The 25,817-nt window shown below is 41.3% G+C and overlaps 1 protein-coding gene across 1 annotated transcript in view; it reads right to left on the bottom strand.

Annotated features, from left to right (window-relative positions):
• GALNT9 (polypeptide N-acetylgalactosaminyltransferase 9) overlaps positions 1-25,817 on the bottom strand; it is a 433,263-nt gene that overhangs the window by 103,748 nt on the left and 303,698 nt on the right. The window lies entirely within an intron of this gene.

A 25,817-nucleotide genomic window follows, 5' to 3' on the forward strand; every position in this document is an offset into this window, starting at 1 on the left:
CTTACCTTAATATAGTCCTTCTGCAAGACCTGGATGATGGCAGAACAGGTCTCTGGGATAATGATCCCCAGAGCCTGGGGGGAGATGCCTGTCGAGAACTTGAGGTCCTGCAGGCTTCTCCCTGTCGCCAAGTACCGCAACGTGGCAACTAGCCTCTGCTCCGGAGTGATGGCTTGCCTCATGCAGGTATCCTGCCTGCTGATATAGGGGGTCAGCAAAGCCAACAAACGGTCAAAAACGGGGTCCGTCATCTGGAGAAAGTTCCTGAAATCCTCAGGATTATTCTCACGGATCTCACGGAGCAATGGCATGTGACAGAACTGGTCACGCTGGAGCAACCAATTCTTGGTCCATGAACTCCTCCTCGCCCTGTTCATGGACTGGTCTTGGTCTGAAGAATAAACTACAGCACCAAACACATACAATGCACGAGCTCGACGACGAGTACGTACAGGTAACATGGTTTCAAAACGGTCGGCTGGTCAGAACGCACTAAACAGAACGCACTGAAGAACAGCAAGGCCTGTGAAGAGCGACCTGAAAATCAGGAACGAGCGGACAATAAAACAAAGATTTCTCAATGCCAACTGACCAAACGCACTGAAAAGCAGATACAAACCTCACAAGCACAGACTGAACAACAGTTAAAACAAACTGAAAAATACGAGTCTTACAAGCGCGAATCGTCTCTCACCAAACTTCTACTAACACGAGATAAACACGAGATTAGCAGAAGGAGCCCAAAGGGTGTCGTACGGGCTATTGAACTTCCGTTTTATAGTCTCGCCGGACTTGGTGTACGTCACCGCGTACTAGGCTGTCGAACTTTTGTGTGGTCGTGTGTAGGCAAGTCCGTTCGTTAGAAAGTCTGCCGCAAGTCCGCCGAAAGTCCGCCGGAAGTCTGTCGGACAGGCTGTCGGACTTTTGTAGACGAAAAGTCCGACCGTGTGTACGCGGCATTAATGTATGTATTTTCAAAAGTAGTTTTCAATATTTTAGGCATGCAGCTTGCTTAAAAAAATACCTGATTATCCTGTCTGAAAGGTTATTGTATATTGTACACTACACATGACTGCTTCAGCACATACAATATCTCACAAAAGTGAGTACACCCCTCACATTTTTATAAATATTTTATTATATCTTTTCATGTGACAACACTGAAGAAATCACACTTTGCTACAATGTAAAGTAGTAAGTGTACAACTTGTATAACAGTGTAAATTTGCTGTCCCCTCAAAATAACGCAACACAGCCATTAATGTCTAAACCGCTGGCAACAAAAGAGAGTACACCCCTAAGTGAAAATGTCCAAATTGGGCCCAAAGTGTCAATATTTTTTGTGGCCACCATTATTTTCCAGCACTGCCTTAACACTCTTGGGCATGGAGTTCACCAGAGCTTCACAGGTTGCCACTGGAGTCCTCTTCCACTCCTCCATGACGACATCATGGAGCTGGTAGATGTTAGAGACCTTGCGCTCCTCCACCTTCCATTTGAGGATGCCCCACAGATGCTTAATAGGGTTTAGGTCGGGAGACATGCTTGGCCAGTCCGTCACCTTTACCCCCAGCTTCTTTAGCAAGGCAGTGGTCGTCTTGGAGGTGTGTTTGGGGTCGTTATCATCTTTTGTGAGATATTGTATTACACAGCCACGATCCACTGTTGTCACCATTATAAAACCCACTGTCAGGATCACTTAAGTGCTCCTGCTCCTAATTCCAGCATCCGGGATTTGGCTGTTGTATTTCCTCTGTCTGTGTCCACTTGCTGGGTAATTGATGTGATCAGTCTCCTGTTATAACCAAGGCAAATGCTCTGTCCTTTGCCTGTGATAGCAAATGATACCTGTGTTGTTGCTGATTGAGCTCCCTGTCTGTCTGCCCTGCTTTACTAGTTTGGATTTCATAGTGAATGACTTCAGACCGGATTATTGGACTATTCCCTGAACTCAGCCTGCCTTTTACCTGGACTGTTATTGAAACACGCTACCAGTCTGCTAACTGCACGTAGTCTGTTTGTTTGATCAGTTTGCATCTGCCCTGGTGTGGTGGCCAGGCACTATAGCATTGTGTATAAGTCCTGGAGGTAAAAAAGTACCGGTAGGCCTGCTTTCCTTAAGGGAAAAGGGGCTGCTATAGGTGAAGCACACAGAAGCTAGCTATAGTGTCTGACCACCTGCATTGGGATAGACGTGACACCCACCCTGAGAAATGCCATACAACCATTTCTGGAGGGTAAAACAATTGCAGGAGATCAGCAGCATCAAGATGCTACAAAGGATGAAAAAAGGTGTAAACTAGTATTTTATTTACCAAAATGTCTAATATTTATGTTGCACAAGGCTTTTGCAAACTAAATGCTATTCAGTTAGGGGCTAATGGTAAACACAATTTCAGTGTGTTGCCTTTTTTTTTTTTATTTAAGTTGACTGAAGCAGATTTACCTTTCCATTAAAACGTAAAGTCATCTGCTCTCTGTGCTTTTTTGAAATGTATTATTGTGACAAGTAAAGTCAATGCAAGGTAATATGAGCCACAGGGGTAAAATGTTATATGGATTTCCGATATGAGCCAAACAAACTAAAGCTCAGAGCCAACATACTGTCATCCTCTTCCACCAAGGGCCTCTGTGTTTATGGTATTTCATTATTCAACCGCCCATAGTCCCAGGGATCCAGCTTTCTGTTATTACGTGGCATCACTAGTATCATCTCACACTCTCAAGGCAAAGGAGGATGAAGTGGTAAAGAGAGGTTGCTGCTCTCTAGGGAAATCACTGTCTCATTGCACTGAGTTTCTGATGGTGCAATACTACTAAAGCACACATATCACCTCCACTAAGTAATAGAATGTGACAGTTAGAGCTATTTAATGCAAGGGAGTCTCTAGCATGGAACATTTCCTTGTACCCAAATTATGCTACCTGACAGGTTTTTGCTATAGTGCAACACAGAAAAATAAAGGGCACTGGATTGACTCGAAATACATTTGAAAGTTGCTTTCAGTCTTACTTACAACAAAATAACATATGACACTTTTTCTATGCGCTTTCATGGTAATGCAAAAAAAGCATGTCATTTTTGTTTTATTTGAAATCATTCACAGGTTTTGTTAACAATTTACCCATTAAAGTGTTTGTTGCATTTGAACAATGCAGCAAATGTACTATAAGATTTTTTTTTTTTTAGTAAGTAATCTCTGGAAGGCTTTTATCAACAGTGCTTTGGATACTGCAAACATAAGGCTCAATTTATCAAGATATAATGATTGCTATTTGCCATAATGATTGTTATACAATTTAGCAAATTAAGCATATAGGTACTAATATAATTAAATGACTTCTCAGGACATTTTGCTGCTAAGCTTATATTTCAAACACAGTTATTTGGGGGAGCCATGAAGCACTATAAGCCAAATTGTGATACACTTATAAAATTAAATAAAACCTTTTACATTGTTACTGATGCTTTTCAAATAATATTATCTTAAAGTCAACCTCTGGTTTCCACATGCAGGGCAAAGTGACAGTTTTACTTTAATGCTGGTCCTTCCAGATATTTATACTGACCAGAGGCTTAACTAGAACCTTCAGGGTCCCAGTGCATGAAACCCCTGAAGGGTCCTCCTGGCCCCCAACAGGGGCCTTCTCACTGATCTCAGGGCCCTTTACTACCATTGTGGGATCCTTCTTACAGTCCCACAGTGTGCAACCTTCCTGCTGTCTTGGGGTCCCCCCACAGAACGCCTTTGTGACCCTGGTAGTTCCGCCACTGGTGTCAGTAGTTTTTTATTTATTTATTTATTTATTTTTCCATTTAATTTATTTATTTTCAATTTTATGGTGAGAGGAAGAAACCCAGCAGCACTGGGGGGGTGGGGGGCACTAAGGAAGCATACAGGGGCCTAGGGCAGCAGGACAGTGTTAGGGAGGCAGCGGAGCAACATGTGGAGGAACCAATGCCCTCCATTTCCCTCCTGCAGCCACCGGATGTTTGCAGTAGGGAGAGAAGGAGAAGCCAGCATTCAGTGGCTACATGGAGAGATCGGTTCCTCTACATACAAAGATTTGGCGGGCACACCCTAAAAGATGCATTAAAGATGGTGCAGCCATAAGACCATACAAACAGAACAAAAATAAAACAAAATATGCATGTGTGTGCTGTATTATTTTGTACTGTTCTTTCGGTTCCTCTACATGCCCTCCTATCCAGGCATACATGGGGGCCGCATGGGCCCCCTGGAGCATGGGGCCTGGTTGCAATGACTACCCCTGTATGTACGCCCCTGATACTGATCTTCCCTCTGCTCCCCTGCTGCTCCATTCACCTGCAAAGTGGGAATAAAAGGCTCAGTGTTAGCTTTAAGTCTTGATTTGGAGCCTACACAGGACTGAGGAAGGGAAGCTTATCATTTAACTCCCTCTTACTTTACACTCTAAGAACTGATAGGCTGCAATCTGAAAATGTCACCACAGTAAAAGCTTTATTTCAAAATCTTGCTAGCTGTCAAAACATCCGCTGGAAATACCACTCCACTGTAATGCATTTCACTCCAAAATGGGTTTAATTGTAGAAATCAGCAAGCAAGGTTTTGAAGTAAAGCTTTTACCATGGTAACATTTCTGGAGTATGGCCTGTCAGTTCTTGGAAGTGTTCAGTGCATGTAACTGAGTCTCGCTCACGGGTAAGCACCTGAAGTTTGGTTTTGGCACTTCGGGAAGACATGTGCACTTAGTACTAATGGTTTTTTGGATTATCCTCTTATACTAATTTAACAGGTGTGTCACTGACCTCCCTGGGCAATAAAGTCATGGGCAAGCAAGGAAAGGGTGAGCATAGGTAACTGTGAGGTACAATGAAGAGAACCTGTTGCTCTGCCCTACATTGGGGGGGGGGCAACAAATCTGAAGCACGTATGACTTCAGTCAGGGCCCTTTAAAAACCTGTATTAAGCACCTTGTTGATAACCGCTCTGACTTTTTTCATAACCTTTGTTCACATTCTGATCCCTCCTAGGATGTTTCTGCTACTGGGCAGGTGGTTCAGGGCTTTGTAATATACCCTGTACACATCAGGCCTAAAAGGGTTTACAGAGCCCAATGGTGCAGTTCACACTTTTGGGGACTTCACGGTATGTTGATCCGAATGCTACCTGCAGTGCATATTGTTTTCTATGGCTCTTTTAGGGGTGCCCTTGCAACGATGTATTGATTGATAGGCAGGACGACTAAATTGTATGCTCACAATATTTGCACAGCATACAGAAGTTAAATCACTGAAAACTGTATTTTCTTATACAGTGTATAAAGTATTCCAGCATCAATATGATAGCTTAGTAGTGGGATGTGTTAAATTAAAGTGATTTTGGACTGTTTTTGGGTCTACCTGTTATCTAACATCCCTTTTAGGAAGAAAACTGTACGAAGTGTGCTTTTGTACTGCACGGACACTAAGCTGAGTTTCACTGAGCATAAACTATCAAATGGTCCATGGATCCATTGAATGGAAATATTGAATGGACTATGGAATTATGGAACTGAACTATGAGTGGAACTATTGAATGGACTATGGATCCATAAAGTATGGATCTGTTGCCTTGTTCGGCGCATTTACACTTTATTTCTTAGCGAGTATACTGTTTCTAAATAATATTTTTTTGTAGTCTTTTTCTATTCTGGTAACATGTTGACATGCGTGTTCCTTAGTTCACCTCATCAGAAAAAGAAGACACAAAAGTTACATTATTTGGATGTTCAACACACCACAATCTTGGACTACACCACACGCAATATTTGCTATCCCCCAATTCAGGCATACCACAGCTATTGCTCACTGTACTTGTGCATTTTTTCTTAAGTAAATCAGACCCACTGTTTTAAATGCTCCTTTGCAAGCATCATATTATATCATATATTATCATAAATGTAGTTTAAAGTGAAAAAAATATAAAATTCAGCACCAGAGCAAAAAATCACTAAATGGCGCCAATCAGAAATGAATGATCACAGCCTAGAGATGCTTGATCTAGTGCTTCACCCTTTAAAAGAAAAAACAAACAAACAAGTGCCTTTCATGGAAAGATACACATCTAAATTGATACAGTGCACAGTACAAAGCTGCCAAATTGGTTTCAAAGAAAACTGCTGTGTGAACTGAACTTTGAAAAGAAGATCAGTTTTCCAGCATAATAACATTGAGCATACACTGTCTGCAATAAACACAGACACACACTTGCATGGTTAAAGGAGAAGTATAGGATTTATACAAAAAAACCCCAAACAACCATACTCACTTCCATGCTGCAGCACGGGTGCTATGCTGCAGCTGTCCCGCACCTAACATTGAGAACTGAGTGATCACATGACCACTGATTGCTCAGTTTTTAGTCTGCTCCAAGCATATTTGGTGATAATGTGTGTTGTATTATCCACTTACACAGAAGCAGTGAGGAGTATAAAAGTGAAGCTCAGTTTAGTGCTTCTGCAGTGTGATCTGGACTTCAAACACATGTAACACACAGAATGTATGTATTAGTTTACACAGCACAACACGTGTGTTTATTAGTGAAAGCGGTATTAAGTGTTCAGTATTTGGTATCCAAAACCAATAATGTAATATATTGCAGCTTACCAATCATTAGAGGTGGTGGCTACAATAGCTTTCTTTTTTTTTTAGGCTTTTTCCCTCTGTTTCCCCCTAGTGATCTGCCCAATAACACACCTCCTGTATTAGAGTGCCCCCACTTTGGATGAACGATCACAGGGGGCACCTTTGGACAGCAGCATTGTCAGTCTGGAAGGAGGTAAGTGTTAGATGCACTTAGAGATGTAGGTACACTCACAAATTGAAGCCAAACTCTAGCTAACACCGTATAAGCAGTTACAGCAAACAATTGTTTTCCATTTGCGTAAATAAATGAAAGCTGATCATTGTAAGCACCCTTGTCAGCGTTAAATCGTTTTTCATAACACTCTAACTGCTACATCTGCAGGATATCACCAGGTAAAAATAAAAAGAAAGCCTAAAAAAACAAAACAAATCACACCTAGGAATTGGTAAGCTACAGTATAATAAATGTTTGCCTTTTGGTTTATTACTGCTTTAAGATTGGCATGCTTTCTTCTAAATGTCAATCATTATTGAGGGGATGTAATTGCAGTGATGTGCTGGTTCCTGACTTATCCTACAGGCCAGATGAAAAGGCCAAGGATGGTTATGTGACCTCATTTTTCTTTCCATATTAAAAGTATAAAGCTTCAGATAAAAAAAAAAAATACTTAAAAACCATCCACCCGTCCCCACATGTCAGGGTGCTAGGTGTTATCCTGGACTCTGAACTCTCCTTTCCGCCCCACATCCAATCACTTTCCAAAGCTTGCCGCCTCAACCTCCGCAACATCTCTAAACTACGTCCCTTTCTAACCAGTGAAACCACAAAGCTCCTGATTCACTCCCTGGTTATCTCTCGCCTCGACTACTGCAACTCCCTCCTCATTGGCTTACCTTTAAATAGACCATACCCCCTTCAGTCCATCATGAATGCTGCTGCCAGACTCATCCACCTTACAAACCGCTCAGTGTCTGCTACCCCTCTCTGCCAATCCCTCCACTGGCTACCACTCACCCAACAAATTAAATTCAAAATACTAACAATAAGTTACAAAGCCATCCACAACTCTGCCCCCAGCTACATCACTAGCCTAGTCTCGAAATACCAACCTAATCGTCATCTCCATTCCTCCCAAGACCTTCTCTCTCTAGCTCCCTCATCACCTCCTCCCATATCCGCCTCCAGGACTTCTCCCGAGCCTCGCCCATCCTCTGGAATTCGCTATCCCAATCTGTCAGACTGTCTCCAAATTTATCCACTTTTAGGCGGTCCTGCCTCCATCTAACAACTGCACTATTTTCTCCATTAGCTCATCCCCCACAGCTATTACCCTTTTGTATAACTTGACCCTCCTTCCTAGATTGTAAGCTCTAACGAGCAGGGCCCTCTGATTCCTCCTGTATTGAATTGTATTGTACTTGTATTGTCTGCCCTAATGTTGTAAAGCGCTGCGTAAACTGTCGGCGCTATATAAATCCTGTATAATAATAATAATACTTAAAATAAAGTAAAATAATGGGGCTTATTGGGGAGGGGGTGTAAAAAATGTATTGTTGGAGACTGGAATTATGATTACATTTTTTTAAATATTAGAAATGGAGCAGCAAAACCAGGTACTTGCAGGACATATCTGCTGAGGGTGGCTTTTTTTTTCATAAGACTGGGCATAACTCTGCCTATACACAGGTTTTTGTATTTTTCTCCAGTGTGAAAAAGATTCAGATGTCTCATTTGGGTAGCAAAGAGTGGAAAGCACACATTTCAAAGAAATGAAAAAGCAGTATATGATTATATCTCTGTTCAGCATGAGAGCAAATAGTAAAAATGTTGTACAATTTGCGGAAGAGAGGCAGAGAGACATTTTTATCACATGGAATGAAAGATGCAGTTTATCCTACATGGTAAATAAGACTGGACTAATAATTATGTTTGGCGCCAAGACCAAGGTTTGTAGAAGGGCACACAGGCTAGGGCATAAAATAATATTACAGTGGTGCGGCAGATTTTTTTTTCCCTTTACTTCTTTGTCTTACATTTGAATATTGTTTAAGCCTTTGGTGGTGATTGGTGAAGCAATTAGGAATTATTTTGTAGACTGAGAATTCAAATTTGGCACAGTTAATGTGGGCTGTGGAGGCATAGCAGTGAAATCCAGCCCTGCCAGTATTCAAAGCAGATTAATTCAACTACACGGAGAAAGCTAATTCTTGTAATTGCTTTGAATAAAAAATAATGAGAAGTCTACAGATGCTCTTAAGTATAGAATAGGAGTGTATAATGAGAATCACACTGAACACAGAAATGATGTTATATAGTGAAATAAAATGTATGTATAGAATAGAAACTAACTACATACAGTATAGCAGCTGTACAGATAGGTCTATACATGCACAATAATATAAACAATAAATGACAGCTTCTACAGTTCTCTACCAGAGAAGTGGCATTTATATACATAATAAAGGGAGACGCTGGCAATAATACTCAGTATGCAGAACAAGAGATGATCTAATTTGCAACATTTATTCATACAGGTTAGGAGTAAGAATGGGCTTGGGCGTGTTCGGATCGAACCCGCCAGGAAGCCAGCCTTCACATATCAAATACAACCTAAACGATTATATAACCGTGATAAAACAAGATCTCCTTTAAAGCTGCAATGTGTTAAACTTGTAGTAGGGCATCCGAAACAATGACATCACAAAAAATGGCAAACATTTCTTTAAAAAAAAATATGTGCTTTTCCTTCACTCCAACATTGTTACCTTTGCAGACCTAAACAATTACATAAAATACTTATCACTCCAAAAGGGAAATCAGTACCTGTAGTTTCTTTGTATAAAAACTAAGACACAAAATTGTTTTGTGAATTTGCAAAAAAGTGTTTTGTCACCCAGGGTTGTAAACAATACTTGTATAAGCATCTGACCTTCCACTCATTCATGAAGCTTGTGTATATCCAGTAATGCCAGACAAATGTAGAGTCCAAATTAAATCAACCAACAAAAAAGAGGGACTGATGCAAGGTGTATCTCATTCCAAATGATAAAGTACTCACTCCATGTTTTGTAAGACCCAGACACAGCACACTGTCCAATATTAGCTAATTGCCCTAAAGTCTCTCCTTCTCCATATTCTGTTTCAATCAGTCTTATTACATTTTTTCTTTCCAAGATATAAGAAAAATTATAAAATATAGCAACAACAGTAGTTTGCTATGGTTACATATACAGCAACATTGATACGCATAAGGCAACAAGTGACAAAGTTGGACTGCTCATTATTTTGATTGAGAGTGCAGGTAGTTGGTGTAGGCCGGCTCACACCAGCTCTATGATGTGAGGGATCCTGTTTGGGAGGGAAACATTGCCTTTCCAAGAGGGAAATATAAATCCCCTTAAAACCTAGGGCACCAAAAATGCTGAACAGCTATGAAAAGCTCTATATAACAAAATTACCTCCAACTTATAACCAGTAACATCCTAGGGCCAGATCCAAACATCTGTTTGACCAGGTACCGTATTTGGGTCCAGGGACCCCTCTACTAGTATCAAGAGTACCATGTACATATAAAAAGAGATATAGAAATCAAAGATTAGAAAGATACTGGACCAGAATGGAAAAGAGAATAGTAGATCTAAGAAGGAGAAGAAAGAAAGTCTTTTCGCCCAGAGGTCTGACTCTCTCGAGCCTTGGGGTCAACTCAGCGAGTCTGGTACCTGCACATAGCTAAGCCAGGAGGACCAAATTTTTTAAAACGCGATTGATTGTGCCATAAGACACAATACTTTTGTTCAGCATAATCCAGGTGAGTTTGCGCTTCATCAAGGCAAGATCAATAATGGACTTTTCCATGCAGATGCAATAGCGATTTTAGCAGCTGAAAACATAAAGTAAATTAAAGTCTCTGTGTGTCTCAGGACATTCTCAACCTGTTTGCGTACCAGGGTTATGCTAGTGTCTTTGGTTCCTTCTCCATTTTCATCAGCATTGGCTAATTCTTTCAAAAGTCTCTCCTGTTCTGTTTCTTTCAGTTTCCACACCAGTGAACACTGCTGCTCTTTAGTAAATCTCACCCCTTTTTAGTAAATTGGCCCCTTTTACAGTCTTCTTGCAGTGTGAAATTTGCCTGTGGGTTTCAGGCAGTGTAGTATGCATGACTCAGGAGATTGACATCACACAGCGATGTATGCAAACATTCCCTGACAAGCCAGATCACCAACCCTGAGATTTTGACAGATTAGGCACGAACCTGGTAACTTGAATGAAATTCCAACATTACCAGGGGAATGTATACCCAAATATATAAAAAACATAATAATCAATTAATTACCAAACACCTCTATATTATGAGGTGCAGAAGGGTGATAGAGCTCATTACCCTTCTGAGGAAGCCATCCATAAGATCCACATCATATCAGATGTCTATCAAATCTTGATTTTATTCTTTGCAATAATATTTTGTTGGACTGTAAAACACGGTCTTATGATATAGTTAATAAAACTAGCATTGAAGGAGTGTCCACTGAAATATAATGAAATACTTCAACACTCCTACATCACACCCAGCTGGAGGGTCAACAAAAAGCTGCAGTAATTGGCAAAAATGCCAGAATGCTCTTACTCTGAAGTAAATTGGGTCTGCGCAAGAACCTAAGACCAGACACATTTTTCTAAGTATCTTTCATTTCAGAAATAAAACTATAGGACTTTTATGGTACCATAACAAAAGTAATTATATAAAATCTCGTATTTATCTAAATACCATAAAAAAACATTTTAAAATTCACAGATTATGATGCATTTAATTGTACAATCCATCAATAAAGAAAAGCTTTTACCTCTAACTACCGCTGACCAGCTATGCATATGTCTTTACAATTATGTCAGTGTTCACTTTGTATATTATAACATTACACAAATGAAAAAAAAAGATAATTTTCATAATAGTTGCTGTTAATTCAGTGAAGCAATGATTTTTCATGTTTCACAGGTAACATATAGCCTGCTTCATTAAATGAGCATCAGAGGTATCAAATAACATACTGCATAGAGATGTTCTGTATTGTCAAACTGCTCCACAAATAGGACCAAGGAACCCTCACAGCAACAAATACAAAGAGATTAGATGGAGAGGTGGAGTCATTACAGTAGTCAGAGTTATTACAATATGTCTATACACTGTAATACAGTTAGCACTGGGTATACTGTAAATCGGCAGTATCTGCCAGGTAAATAGTATGAAGTCTAAAACACCAGAATTGCTTTGGCATCTCAGCTGCAGGTTGAAATATTCACTATTCTGCCACATGTGTGTATCCAAATGCTTTTTCATGGAAGGGTTTCAGCAAAGAAAAATATCCACCATGATAAATAATAGCCCCAGGTTCAGTCAGGATGTGGAGAATTTTTTAAGAAATATATATCTTTCTTAAAGGGATTTTTTTCAAAAAAAAAAAAAAAAATTTTTTTTTTTCACCAATTTTTTGATCACCATATTTTTAATGCACACTTAATGTATATGTTTTTTAGCCTGTTTTCATTTCTATGTTGATCACTATCCAGCTTCACATTATTGGTAGCTCATCACTTTTGTGTGGTTAATATTGTGTCTTTTTCAGGGCACTATTCACTCATTCGTTTAATTATTGCCTTCCCGGATTTTGTGTTATCCCTGCACATCTGATTGATCCCTCACTCTATTTATTGCTTCGAGGCATTTTTTATTTTTATTATTATTTATTACTTTTTATATTTTTTTCTTTTTCACATGTTTTACTTTGAGGGGTCTGCACACGTATTGATTTTTTTGGTGTGGATATTTATCCATACACACTGAAGTATATTTCGTTTCACTGTCTTTGATTCATCCACTTAGACTTGCAGTGCATCTTTCCCCTGTGTTGAGAGTTCGTTTACTTAATATTTTACTAGTGAACAGCGCCAATCCCCATTTTTCTCAGAGATTACAGCATGTGGAGAATGCCATAATATTCTGAACCATTGGGGTTTTCACCTCCCCACTTAAATACTCAGCCAATAGGAGGGTATTTTTGTGAGTGAAGCTGAAAGCATAAGTGAGAATTCCACCTATCATACAAAGGAACAAGAAAACAGTTTTACAGGTATGCTGTTCAAGTGTATGGACAGCCAGTAGGTCTGCCAAAACTTTTCCTGCCGTAGGGATGTGTGGACCATTGAGAACTGTCATCTCAATAGTAAAAAACTGTGGCAACACTTGCAAAAGTCACTCTGAGGATGATAATCCCTCCTAAGCCCACCACTTTGTTCAGTACTTTTATTTTTCAACAGATGCAAACCTTTACAAACTATTTTTAATTACCTTATATATTATAACATGAATAATTGTTAATCCACCCTCAGTTCTGGTAGATCTATCTCCATACTGCTATATACTGTACATGTGCATTTGTACAATAGAATAATTCAGTAATGCTGGAAGATGGATGGGACCTCATGCAGTGCACCCCACTTAGATCAATATACACAAACGCCTCAGTAATTATTTACAGTTTGCATGATTTATGCAAATATTTGACAAGTTAAAAATGTTTAAATTGCCCCTAATTGATGCTAAAGCTTTGACCATTTTAGTGCTTAGCACATCACGGAAAACATACCACTTTTTGTTTGGCACATCAGAAAAACAAATTAGCACTTTTGTACCCTAGACACCATTAAATATAAGGGGTAATTTGCCTGCAAAATGACTGCCAAAACCAACAAACTGAGAAACAGAAAACAATTTTAAGTTCACTCAGCTTCATTATAAATATGCTCCATATACTGTAATTTATTTTACATTATTTCAGGGAAAATAATCTAAACTTGCAGGAATAAGCTTTTAAACAAATCTACCTACAAAGCTTTCTGCAATCCTTAAATGTAATCTATAATCTAACTGCACCGTGTATTGATTAAGCATGAATTTCTACATTCAAAAAGCACCACTGAATCAATGTGTAGAAAAAAAGACCAGCTACATTACATTTATTTCAGGAGGAATCTAGAAGAATAACCTATATACTTTTATGTACATATACTTTTACAAAAATGTTTCCTGGAATTTTAATAACCTCCAAGTTAAAGCAAAGAACAGGCATCCAATTAAGTTGTATGACCCACTGTATTTGTAGAAGCACAAACGGTAAAAGATAAGTTAGGCTAAGCTGTTTAGGTCTTGCCCAGGGCTACTATCTCAGCCTTGACATGTACATGGATGAGGTTTTCACTTGTAATCAGAGCTTCCAACTGCTCAAAATAAATATGTCATTATGGCAGGTCTTTTCAGTACATGTCCCATTAGTCAGTTCAGTTCAGCAATATTTATACCGATATAGCTGATCCCCTTACAAGAAGCTGCCATGTCCATAATTTGTGCTGTAGAACATACTGTATATTCCAGCCACTATCTTCTTTTTAAATCCCATAGCCTCAAGTATTCAGAGTGTTTTAAAACTATCAGGACTTTGGACTCAAAAATAAAAGGTTCCCAGTTGTTATTTTAGATTTAATGGATTTTTACCAGCAGTCAGAAATCACATAAGCATTAATAATCTGAAATGCAATGTGGGTTTATCATTGTGCATACAAACAAAGGGCTTATCTGATAGATCCAAACATTTAGCGGATAAAGTCACCTCTATTCACCCAGGGGCACTCTGGCTTATCAGAGGATACGCAGAGTATGTGGCCAAAAAATGTATTAAAAATGAGCTAGTGGGGGGCAGGCCATACATGACAAATTTCTCTCTTACATTGCACCTGTCAATATCATACCTTCTCCTCTATAAAAATCATTTCACCACAGAGACCAAGCTACATCATTCTTGTCACTTGGGCTGCAACCTTAGCTAGCTCTCTGTCTTCTGCTGCACCTGCATCCTGCAATGCTACAAAGCGATGTACATATTTATAAGCAGAAGGCCAAGGAGCCTGTATCATGTAACAAGGAGCAAGGAGTGCCACCTGTTGGCTGTAAAAAAAGTAAACAAACTACTTGCAATGTTTCTCATTGAATTTACTAAAATTCCTTTTTTTTTTTTTTTTTTTTTTTGCAAATGTTTCATTTCATTATGTTTCCCTAGGTATTACACTCTCAACACAGTGATGTCATCTAGCCAGCCTAGCAACACGGACCCATCCCTGAAGCCATCCCCAAGGCAATGGTCAACAAGCAAGTTCTAACACAGTGATGTCCTCCAGTAACATTGGCCTATTCCTTATGTAATCCACAAGTCAAAATGCACCAAGCAAGATGTAACACAGTGAAGTCCATCTAGTTAAAGCAATAGAATAAATAGAAAATCTCCATATACACAGTCCTATACCCCCAGTTGATCCAGGAATGCAAGGAAGGCAAAAAACCCCATGAAACATGGTCCAATTTTCTCCAACGGGAAGGGAAGGAGCGGGGATGGGGGGATCCTCCCTGATCCTCCTGGAGGCAATCTGATAATCCCTGGATCAACAATCTCTGGTGTTATAAGCTATAAATATTAATATCCAGTTATATTGTGTGCATTTAGGTATGCATCTAGCTTTTTAAAACAATCAACTGAACGACCAGAACCAGTTTTTAATGGAAATCGTTTCCACATTTTCACAGCTCTGTGAAGAAGCCTTTCAGTATGTGGAGGTTAAATCTATTTTATCTTTATGTACAGGGTACCCCCTTATCTTCTGTAATCACCTGAAAGTGAATAAGGGCCCTTTCACACTGGGGCGGTTTGCAGGCGCTATTGCGCTAATAATAGCGCCTGCAAACCGACCCGAAAGTGCTGCTGCTTTTATTCCAGTGTGAAAGCCCCGAGGGCTTTCACACTGGAGCGGTGCGCTAGCAGGAAGGGAAAAAAAGTCCTGCTAGCAGCATCTTCGGAGCGGTGAAGGAGCGGAGTATATACTGCTCCTTCACCGCTCCTGCCCATTGAAATCAATGGGACGGCGCGGCTATACCGCCGGCAAAGCACCTCTGCAGAGGCGCTTTGCGGTGGTTTCAACCCTTTCTCGGCCGCTAACAGGGGGGTAAAACCGCCCCGCTAGCGGCCGAATACCGATGGCAAAGCGCCGCTTACAATAGCGGCGCTTTACCGCCGACATCGCCCCCACCCCAGTGTGAAAGGGGCCTAACTCTACACCAAGTTCACTCAATGGATGGACCACCTATGTATTTGTACATGGTGATCATATCCCTCCCTAATCACCTTTTCAAAAGATGGAATAAATACAGTTTAGCAAATCTTTCCTCATAGCTCCTCCGTGCCTCTTATTAGTTGGTTGCCCTTCTCCGCACTTTCTCCAGTTCCCCAATATCCTTTTTATGAACTGATGCCCCAAACTGAACTGCATAGTCCAAATGAGGCATTACTAATATTTTTTACAGTAGCTTTAGAAACTGCAGCTTTGAATTGCATTTGTTATTAAGTCTATGTCTATGATTTACCAGAATACCCAGATCCTTCTCCACCATTGACTCCCCCAGCTGTTCTCTTCCTAGAATGTATAAGGCTTGCATGTTTTCAGCTCCCAGGTGCATAACTTTACATGTATCAATATTAAACCTCATTTGCCACATAGTTGCCTAATTAAATAGTGAATTAAGGTCCGCTTGTAAGACATCCTGTAAGTAGGTTTTTCCACTACATAGTGTAATGAAAATGTGTACGTTCTGTATATAATTGTATTCTATTTTGTATGTATCGCACACTGCCCTCACTGTGCACACAGCACTAATAATGTTTTCAGTACATGTTTACATTCTTTCGAGTCCTGATTAGAATTAGCATGCCTATGTAACACCCCTTGTTACCATAAACCTACAATTGTAATATTAATGTGATACCTACGTAATCATGTGCATAAAAACCTTCAATTGCGTCATAATAAAGCAGAACAGTTATTTGGAAAGATGCTGAGTGTATCTTTTGTGTCTGTTCCCTACTGCAGTAGTTATTATTAATTTGGAACCACTAATCAATATGAGGATAGGAGTTGCCTATCATCAATTTAACCGAGTCAATAGCTTAGACCATCTGCAAACACCAAAATAGTACTTTTAATCCCAGACTCTATATCATTTTTAAATAAGATAAAGAGTAAGGAGCCAACACAGAACCTTAGAGTATAATTCATTATTCACTACTCTCTGAATGCGGTCTTTTAGCAAGTTTTCTATCAATTTACAAAGTGAATTTTCTAAGCTTGTAGGCTTTAGTATGTACATTAGCCATGCAGGGAGAACTGTATCAAACAGTTTAGCAAAACCCAAGTATACTATATCCACAACCACTCCTTTGTCTAAGTTTTTGCTTACTTTCTTGTAAAAAGAGATGAGATTTCTTTGGCCTTTTGTGAATCCATGCTGTTTATTGCTTAAAATTTTGATTCATAACAAAAATGCCATCCCCTAGGTCAATGTTTGCCAATCAAGTTGTAACACAGAGATGTCTGTAACACAGAGATGCCCCCCAGAAATAGACAATGTGGAGCTGCATTTAAATTTTCCTAAATTGAGCCCAAAAATGAGTCACAGGCTCACACCTTATAGTCTAGTTATGTTAAGGTTGGTCCTTCGAACTCAAGTGCAATCACCGAGTCAATCAGTAACAAGATAAACATGACACACTGCAAAAAATATTCAAAACTACTATACTACATACATTTTTCAGAGGCCTTTCAATTAACAGTAAGATATGTGTTACCAATAGGTTGCACTCACATTTCTTCTAAAAGAAGGTCATCCACAAGAGGTTTTGGAAAATAAAATTAAAACTAGTTCACAAAAGAGATTAAAGACCTCCCAAAAAGGGTCTGGTTGAAGCAGAATCAGCTCCTGGTCAGCTAAAAATATGCCTGCAGAAGCATCAGATTAATGCCAATTCTGAACAATCTGCAAAGGGAACTATATGTGGTGACACAGGGAGACACACGAGTGTGACCAATTCTAAATTTTGCAAAGCTACTTTATGTTCAGATATGTTTCAAACAAATATAGAAACTGCTATCTTCTGTTGAGACATGCTTTTCTAAAGTTGAACTACATTGCATGTAAGTACCACGAACCAAAAAATTCTATTTAAGTCATATTTAATATTCAAAGCAAACTCCCCTATCAATCCATGTCTCCATGCTTTATTTTGCTGACAAATCACTTTGAAAAATCACCCCCTAGCATTTATAGCCATGGCTATCTTGAGCAAGTGCAAATGATTCATGTAGCATTTACTTCTCGGAATCCATCTGTCCTTAGCTCAGGCATGCAGGCAGGAGGGCGTGCTTAGGTAAGAAAACCCCTCCTCCCCTCCTGAAGACTTCTGGGATGTATGACATAATTTGCCGAGACCAGAAACCAGGAATTAACCAAAATGTTTTTTAAAAAGTGTAAAACAAGTAGATATGATATACTTTCCTATCTATTTACTGATGCTAGCAGCACAAGGTTTAAAATAGTTCATGTTGATTGAGAGAGTGAAGTTCCACTTTAAGCACTGCCTCTGCAAAACCTGTAAAGTCCTGTTGTGTAATGCCTTCCATGCCTGCAGAGTTTGTATTTTCTTCCAAAGATGTGTTTTCCACATATGCAGAATCTGTAAATTCATGGTGAGAGGGGAATAGCTCAAGTGGGGATCACCTTTCCTGAGAAAAAGGCAGTCCAACGACAGGTCTTTTCTTAAAATTTTGACTTGCTTGAACAGTACAAGTTCCTACCTCATAAGTGAAGGACTTCTCCCAGACACCAACAAACAAACTAGCCTTTTAACAAACCTTTTCGTTTCCCTTATAGAGCAATTTCCACAAGTAGCTCTGTCAGGCTTCACTTCCCTGAGTCCCAGGCCAGAGCAACCTCTTGCTCCAGTCCTTACTTTTTTATACCACCTGCTGCTGCTCACAAATGGAAAGAAAAACCTGGTTTGGAACATACTGCCAAGGTGGCCCGAAAAACCAGGACTGAATTTCACCTTAGTTTCCCACATATGAAAACATGCAAGGTGATACATAGCGTGCAATCGCCTCACCTTTCCTTATGTTACAATTTCCAGATATGTATTTGTCTTCTGTAAGTTATGAATCTGTTGATACACCCTTATATACAGTTTCTACAACAGCAGTATCATGCTCTGCATCTTCTGATACCCCTTATACATCTAAATCAGCCCCTCATCACTCAGTCCCCTCTTCACATCAGTGCCCTGGCTCCAGCCATCAGGAATCTTGTGCAGCAAGTGCTAATTCCCATGCAACAGGTGCTCATTTATGTGCAAGGTCATGAGTATAGAAGCTTAAAACGTTCAAGGACAAGAATGCGTACACGCATAAGCATGTGTGGTTTCAGCACACAGGTGTGTGCACGGATTCACGCCCTGATCCTGGCGCCCAATGGCCTATTTAAACCTGAGTTCTGTCTAGCCTCATTACTGAATTGTCTCCTGTTCTGATTCTTGTGTTCCTGAAAACTTGCTAACCTTGTTTCTGACCCACTATACCTGATAATTTTCTTCTTTTGCCTGTTAAATCTGCTGCTCATCTGTGTTGTCAACCCCGGCCTGGGCTTCTGACCATGATTCTGCCTCCTGACTTGGTACCTCACTGCCAACACGTTCCCAACTCCTGCTTATGCCCTGCCTGATCGTGATTCTGTACATGTCTGTCTGGCTGCTGATGAACACTAGGGATGAGCTTCGAGTCGAACTCATGTTTGACTCGAACATTGGCTGTTCGCCCATTCGCCGAACAGCGAACAATTTGGGGTGTTCGCGGCAAATTCGAAAGCCGCGGAACACCCTTTAAAAGTCTATGGGAGAAATCAAAAGTGCTAATTTTAAAGGCTTATATGCAAGTTATTGTCATAAAAAGTGTTTGGGGACCTGGGTCCTGCCCCAGGGAACATGGATTAATGCAAAAAAAAGTTTTAAAAATGTCCGTTTTTTCGGGAGCAGTGATTTTAATAATGCTTAAAGTGAAACAATAAAAGTGTAATATTCCTTTAAATTTCGTAAATTTCCACCCACAGACCCCCACAACTACCCGGCAAGGGTTGTGGGGATGAGGCCCTTGTCCCCATCAACATGGGGACAAGGTGCTTTGAGGGGCTACCCCAAAGCACCCTCCCAATGTTGAGGGCATGTGGCCTGGTACGGTTCAGGAGGGGGGGCACTCTCTCCCCCCCCCTCTTTTTCTGCGGCCTGCCAGGTTGCGTGCTCGGATAAGGGTCTGGTATGGATTTTTGGGGGGACCCCACGCCATTTTTTAAAAAATTTTGGCGCGGGTTCCCCTTAAAATCCATACCAGACCTGAAGGGTCTGGTATAGATTTTGAGGGGGACCCCATGCCATTTTTAAAAAAAATTTTGGCCAGGGTTCCCCTTAACCACTTGACGACCGCCTCACGCCGATGTACGTCGGCAAGGCGGCACGGACAGGCAAAATCACGTACAGGGTACGTGATTTGCCTTCCGCGGGTGGGGGGTCCGATCGGACCCCCCCCCGCCGCCCGAGGCGGTCCCGTTCTGTCCCCCGGCGATCAGAGACGAGGGGGAGGCTATCCGTTCGTGGCCCCCCCCTCGCGATCGCCGCCGGCCAATGGGAACACTCCTTTGCTGCTGTATGCTAAACAGCAGCAAAGGAAGTGATGTAATCTCCCCTCGGGTCGGTAGTTTCCGTTCCGGCCCGAGGAGAGACGACATGTGAGTGAGTGCACCAACACACACACAGTAGAACATGCCAGGCACACATTACACCCCGATCCCCCCCCCGATCGCCCCCCGATCCCCCCCCAATCACCCCCCCCCCTGTCACAAACTGACACCAGCAGTTTTTTTTTTTTTTTCTGATTACTGCTGTGTCAGTTTGTGACAGTTACTGTGTTAGCACAGTTACTGTTACCCCCCTGTAGGTCTAGGGTACCCCCCTAACCCCCCCTAATAAAGTTTTAACCCCTTGATCACCCCCTGTCACCAGTGTCGCTAAGCGATCATTTTTCTGATCGCTGTATTAGTGTCGCTGGTGACGCTAGTTAGTGAGGTAAATATTTAGGTTCGCCGTCAGCGTTTTATAGCGTCAGGGACCCCCATATACTACCTAATAAATGTTTTAACCCCTTGATTGCCCCCTAGTTAACCCTTTCACCACTGATCACTGTATAACCGTTACGGTTGACGCTGGTTAGTTTGTTTTTTTTTTATAGTGTCAGGGCACCCGCCGTTTATTACCGAATAAAGGTTTAGCCCCCCGATCGCCCGGCGGTGATATGCGTCGCCCCAGGCAGCGTCAGATTAGCGCCAGTACCGCTAACACCCACGCACACAGCATGCGTCTCCCTTAGTGGTATAGTATCTGATCGGATCAATATCTGATCCGATCAGATCTATACTAGCGTCCCCAGCAGTTTAGGGTTCCCAAAAACGCAGTGTTAGCGGGATCAGCCCAGATACCTGCTAGCACCTGCGTTTTGCCCCTCCGCCCAGCCCACCCAAGTGCAGTATCGATCGATCACTGTCACTTACAAGGCACTAAATGCATAACTGCAGCGTTCGCAGAGTCAGGCCTGATCCCTGCGATTGCTAACAGTTTTTTTGGTAGCATTTTGGTGAACTGGCAAGCACCAGCCCCAGGCAGCGTCAGGTTAGCGCCAGTACCGCTAACACCCACGCACGCACCGTACACCTCCCTTAGTGGTATAGTATCTGAACGGATCAATATCTGATCCGATCAGATCTATACTAGCGTCACCAGCAGTTTAGGGTTCCCAAAAACGCAGTGTTAGCGGGATCAGCCCAGATACCTGCTAGCACCTGCGTTTTGCCCCTCCGCCCGGCCCAGCCCAGCGCACCCAAGTGCAGTATCGATCGATCACTGTCACTTACAGAACACTAAACGCATAACTGCAGCGTTCGCAGAGTCAGGCCTGATCCCTGCGATCGCTAACAGTTTTTTTTGTAGCGTTTTGGTGAACTGGCAAGCACCAGCCCCAGGCAGCGTCAGGTTAGCGCCAGTACCGCTAACACCCACGCACCGTACACCTCCCTTAGTGGTATAGTATCTGATCGCATCAATATCTGATCCGATCAGATCTATACTAGCGTCACCAGCAGTTTAGGGTTCCCAAAAACGCAGTGTTAGCGGGATCAGCCCAGATACCTGCTAGCACCTGCGTTTTGCCCCTCCGCCCGGCCCAGCCCACCCAAGTGCAGTATCGATTGATCACTGTCACTTACAAAACACTAAACGCATAACTGCAGCGTTCGCAGAGTCAGGCCTGATCCCTGCGATCGCTAACAGTTTTTTGGTAGCGTTTTGGGGAACTGGCAAGCGCCAGCGGCCTAGTACACCCCGGTCGTAGTCAAACCAGCACTGCAGTAACACGTGGTGACGTGGCGAGTCCCATAAGTGCAGTTCAAGCTGGTGAGGTGGCAAGCACAAGTAGTGTCCCGCTGCCACCAAAAAGACAAACACAGGCCCGTCGTGCCCATAATGCCCTTCCTGCTGCATTCGCCAATCCTAATTGGGAACCCACCGCTTCTGCAGCGCCCATACTTCCCCCATTCACATCCCCAACCAAATGCAGTCGGCTGCATGAGAGGCATTTTTTTTATGTCCTCCCGAGTACCCCTACCCAGCGAACCCCCCAAAAAAGATGTTGTGTCTGCAGCAAGCGCGGATATAGGCGTGACACCCGCTATTATTGTCCCTCCTGTCCTGACAATCCTGGTCTTTGCATTGGTGAATGTTTTGAACGCTACCATACACTAGTTGAGTATTAGCGTAGAGTACAGCATTGCACAGACTAGGCACACTTTCACAGGGTCTCCCAAGATGCCATCGCATTTTGAGAGACCCGAACCTGGAACCGGTTACCGTTATAAAAGTTAGTTACAAAAAAAGTGTAAAAAAAAAAAAAAATATGAAATAAAAAAAAAATAGTTGTCGTTTTATTGTTCTCTCTCTCTCTATTCTCTCTCTCTATTGTTCTGCTCTTTTTTACTGTATTCTATTCTGCAATGTTTTATTGTTATTGTTATTGTTATTATGTTTTATTATGTTTGTTTTTCAGGTGTGTAATTATTTATACTTTACTGTTTACTGTGCTTTATTGTTAACCATTGTTAACCATTTTTTTGTCTTCAGGTACGCCATTCACGACTTTGAGTGGTTATACCAGAATGATGCTTGCAGGTTTAGGTATCATCTTGGTATCATTCTTTTCAGCCAGCGGTCGGCTTTCATGTAAAAGCAATCCTAGCGGCTAATTAGCCTCTAGACTGCCTTTACAAGCCGTGGGAGGGAATGCCCCCCCACCCCCACCGTCTTCCGTGTTTTTCTCTGGCTCTCCTGTCTCAACAGGGAACCTGAGAATGCAGCCGGTGATTCAGCCAGCTGACCATAGAGCTGATCAGAGACCAGAGTGGCTCCAAACATCTCTATGGCCTAAGAAACCGGAAGCTACGAGTATTTCATGACTTAGATTTCGCCGGATGTAAATAGCGCCATTGGGAAATTGGGGAAGCATTTTATCACACCGATCTTGGTGTGGTCAGATGCTTTGAGGGCAGAGGAGAGATCTAGGGTCTAATAGACCACAATTTTTTCAAAAAAGAGTACCTGTCACTACCTATTGCTATCATAGGGGATATTTACATTCCCCGAGATAACAATAAAAATGATTTAAAAAAAAAATATGAAAGGAACAGTTTAAAAGTAAGATTAAAAAAGCAAAAAAATAATAAAGAAAAAAAAAAAAAAAAAAAAAAGCACCCCTGTCGCCCCCTGCTCTCGCGCTAAGGCGAACGCAAGCGGCGGTCTGGCGTCATATGTAAACAGCAATTGCACCATGCATGTGAGGTATCACCGCGAAGGCCAGATCGAGTGCAGTAATTTTTCCAGTAGACCTCCTCTGTAAATCTAAAGTGGTAACCTGTAAAGGCTTTTGAAGGCTTTTAAACATGTATTTATTTTGTTGCCACTGCACGTTTGTGCGCAATTTTAAAGCATGTCATGTTTGGTATCCATGTACTCGGCCTAAGATCATCTTTTTTATTTCATCAAACATTTGGGCAATATAGTGTGTTTTAGTGCATTAAAATTTAAAAAAGTGTGTTTTTTCCCCAAAAAATGCGTTTGAAAAATCGCTGCGCAATTACTGTGTGAAAAAAAAAAATGAAACACCCACCATTTTAATCTGTAGGGCATTTGCTTTAAAAAAATATATAATGTTTGGGGGTTCAAAGTAATTTTTTTGCAAAAAAAAAAAACTTTTTCATGTAAACAATAAGTGTCAGAAAGGGCTTTGTCTTCAAGTGGTTAGAAGAGTGAGTGATGTGTGACATAAGCTTCTAAATGTTGTGCATAAAATGCCAGGACAGTTCAAAACCCCCCCAAATGACCCCATTTTGGAAAGTAGACACCCCAAGCTATTTGCTGAGAGGCATGTCGAGTCCATGGAATATTTTATATTGCGACACAAGTTGCGGGAAAGAGACAAATTTTTTTTTTTTGCACAAAGTTGTCACTAAATGATATATTGCTCAAACATGCCATGGGAATATGTGAAATTACACCCCAAAATACATTCTGCTGCTTCTCCTGAGTATGGGGATACCACATGTGTGAGACTTTTTGGGAGCCTAGCCGCGTACGGGACCCCGAAAACCAAGCACCGCCTTCAGGCTTTCTAAGGGCGTGAATTTTTTATTTCACTCTTCACTGCCTATCACAGTTTCGGAGGCCATGGAATGCCCAGGTGGCACAAAACCCCCCCAAATGACCCCATTTTGGAAAGTAGACACCCCAAGCTATTTGCTGAGAGGTATAGTGAGTATTTTGCAGACCTCACTTTTTGTCACAAAGTTTTGAAAATTGAAAAAAGAAAAAAAAAAAAGTTTTTTCTTGTCTTTCTTCATTTTCAAAAACAAATGAGAGCTGCAAAATACTCACCATGCCTCTCAGCAAATAGCTTGGGGTGTCTACTTTCCAAAATGGGGTCATTTGGGGGGGTTTTATGCCACCTGGGCATTCCATGGCCTCCGAAACTGTGATAGGCAGTAAAGAGTGAAATCAAAAATTTTCACCCTTAGAAATCCTGAAGGCAGTGATTGGTTTTCGGGGTCCCGTACGCGGCTAGGCTCCCAAAAAGTCCCACACATGTGGTATCCCCATACTCAGGAGAAGCAGCTAAATGTATTTTGGGGTGCAATTCCACATATGCCCATGGCCTGTGTGAGCAATATATCATTTAGTGACAACTTTATGAAAAAAAAAAAAAAAAAAAAAGTGTCACTTTCCCGCAACTTGTGTCAAAATATAAAATATTCCATGGACTCAATATGCCTCTCAGCAAATAGCTTGGGGTGTCTACTTTCCAAAATGGGGTCATTTTGGGGGGTTTTATGCCACCTGGGCATTCCATGGCCTCCGAAACTGTGATAGGCAGTGAAGAGTGAAAGCAAAAATTTACACCCTTAGAAATCCTGAAGGCGGTGATTGGTTTTCGGGGCCCCGTACGCGGCTAGGCTCCCAAAAAGTCCCACACATGTGGTATCCCCATACTCAGGAGAAGCAGCTGAATGTATTTTGGGGTGCAATTCCACATAGGCCCATGGCCTGTGTGAGCAATATATCATTTAGTGACAACTTTTTGTAAATATTTTTTTTTTTTTTGTCATTTTTCAATCACTTGGGACAAAAAAAATAAATATTCAATGGGTTCAACATGCCTCTCAGCAATTTCCTTGGGGTGTCTACTTTCCAAAATGGGGTCATTTGTGGGGGTTTTGTACTGCCCTGCCATTTTAGCACCTCAAGAAATGACATAGGCAGTCATAAACTAAAAGCTGTGTAAATTCCAGAAAATGTACCCTAGTTTGTAGACGCTATAACTTTTGCGCAAACCAATAAATATACGCTTATTGACATTTTTTTTACCAAAGACATGTGGCCGAATACATTTTGGCCTAAATGTATGACTAAAATTTAGTTTATTGGATTTTTTTTATAACAAAAAGTAGAAAATATCATTTTTTTTCAAAATTTTCGGTCTTTTTCCATTTATAGCGCAAAAAATAAAAACCGCAGAGGTGATCAAATACCATCAAAAGAAAGCTCTATTTGTGGGAAGAAAAGGACGCAAATTTCGTTTGGGTACAGCATTGCATGACCGCGCAATTAGCAGTTAAAGCGACGCAGTGCCAAATTG

The sequence above is a fragment of the Aquarana catesbeiana genome, linkage group LG01, assembly GCF_042186555.1.
Source record: "Aquarana catesbeiana isolate 2022-GZ linkage group LG01, ASM4218655v1, whole genome shotgun sequence".
NCBI lineage: Eukaryota > Metazoa > Chordata > Amphibia > Anura > Ranidae > Aquarana > Aquarana catesbeiana.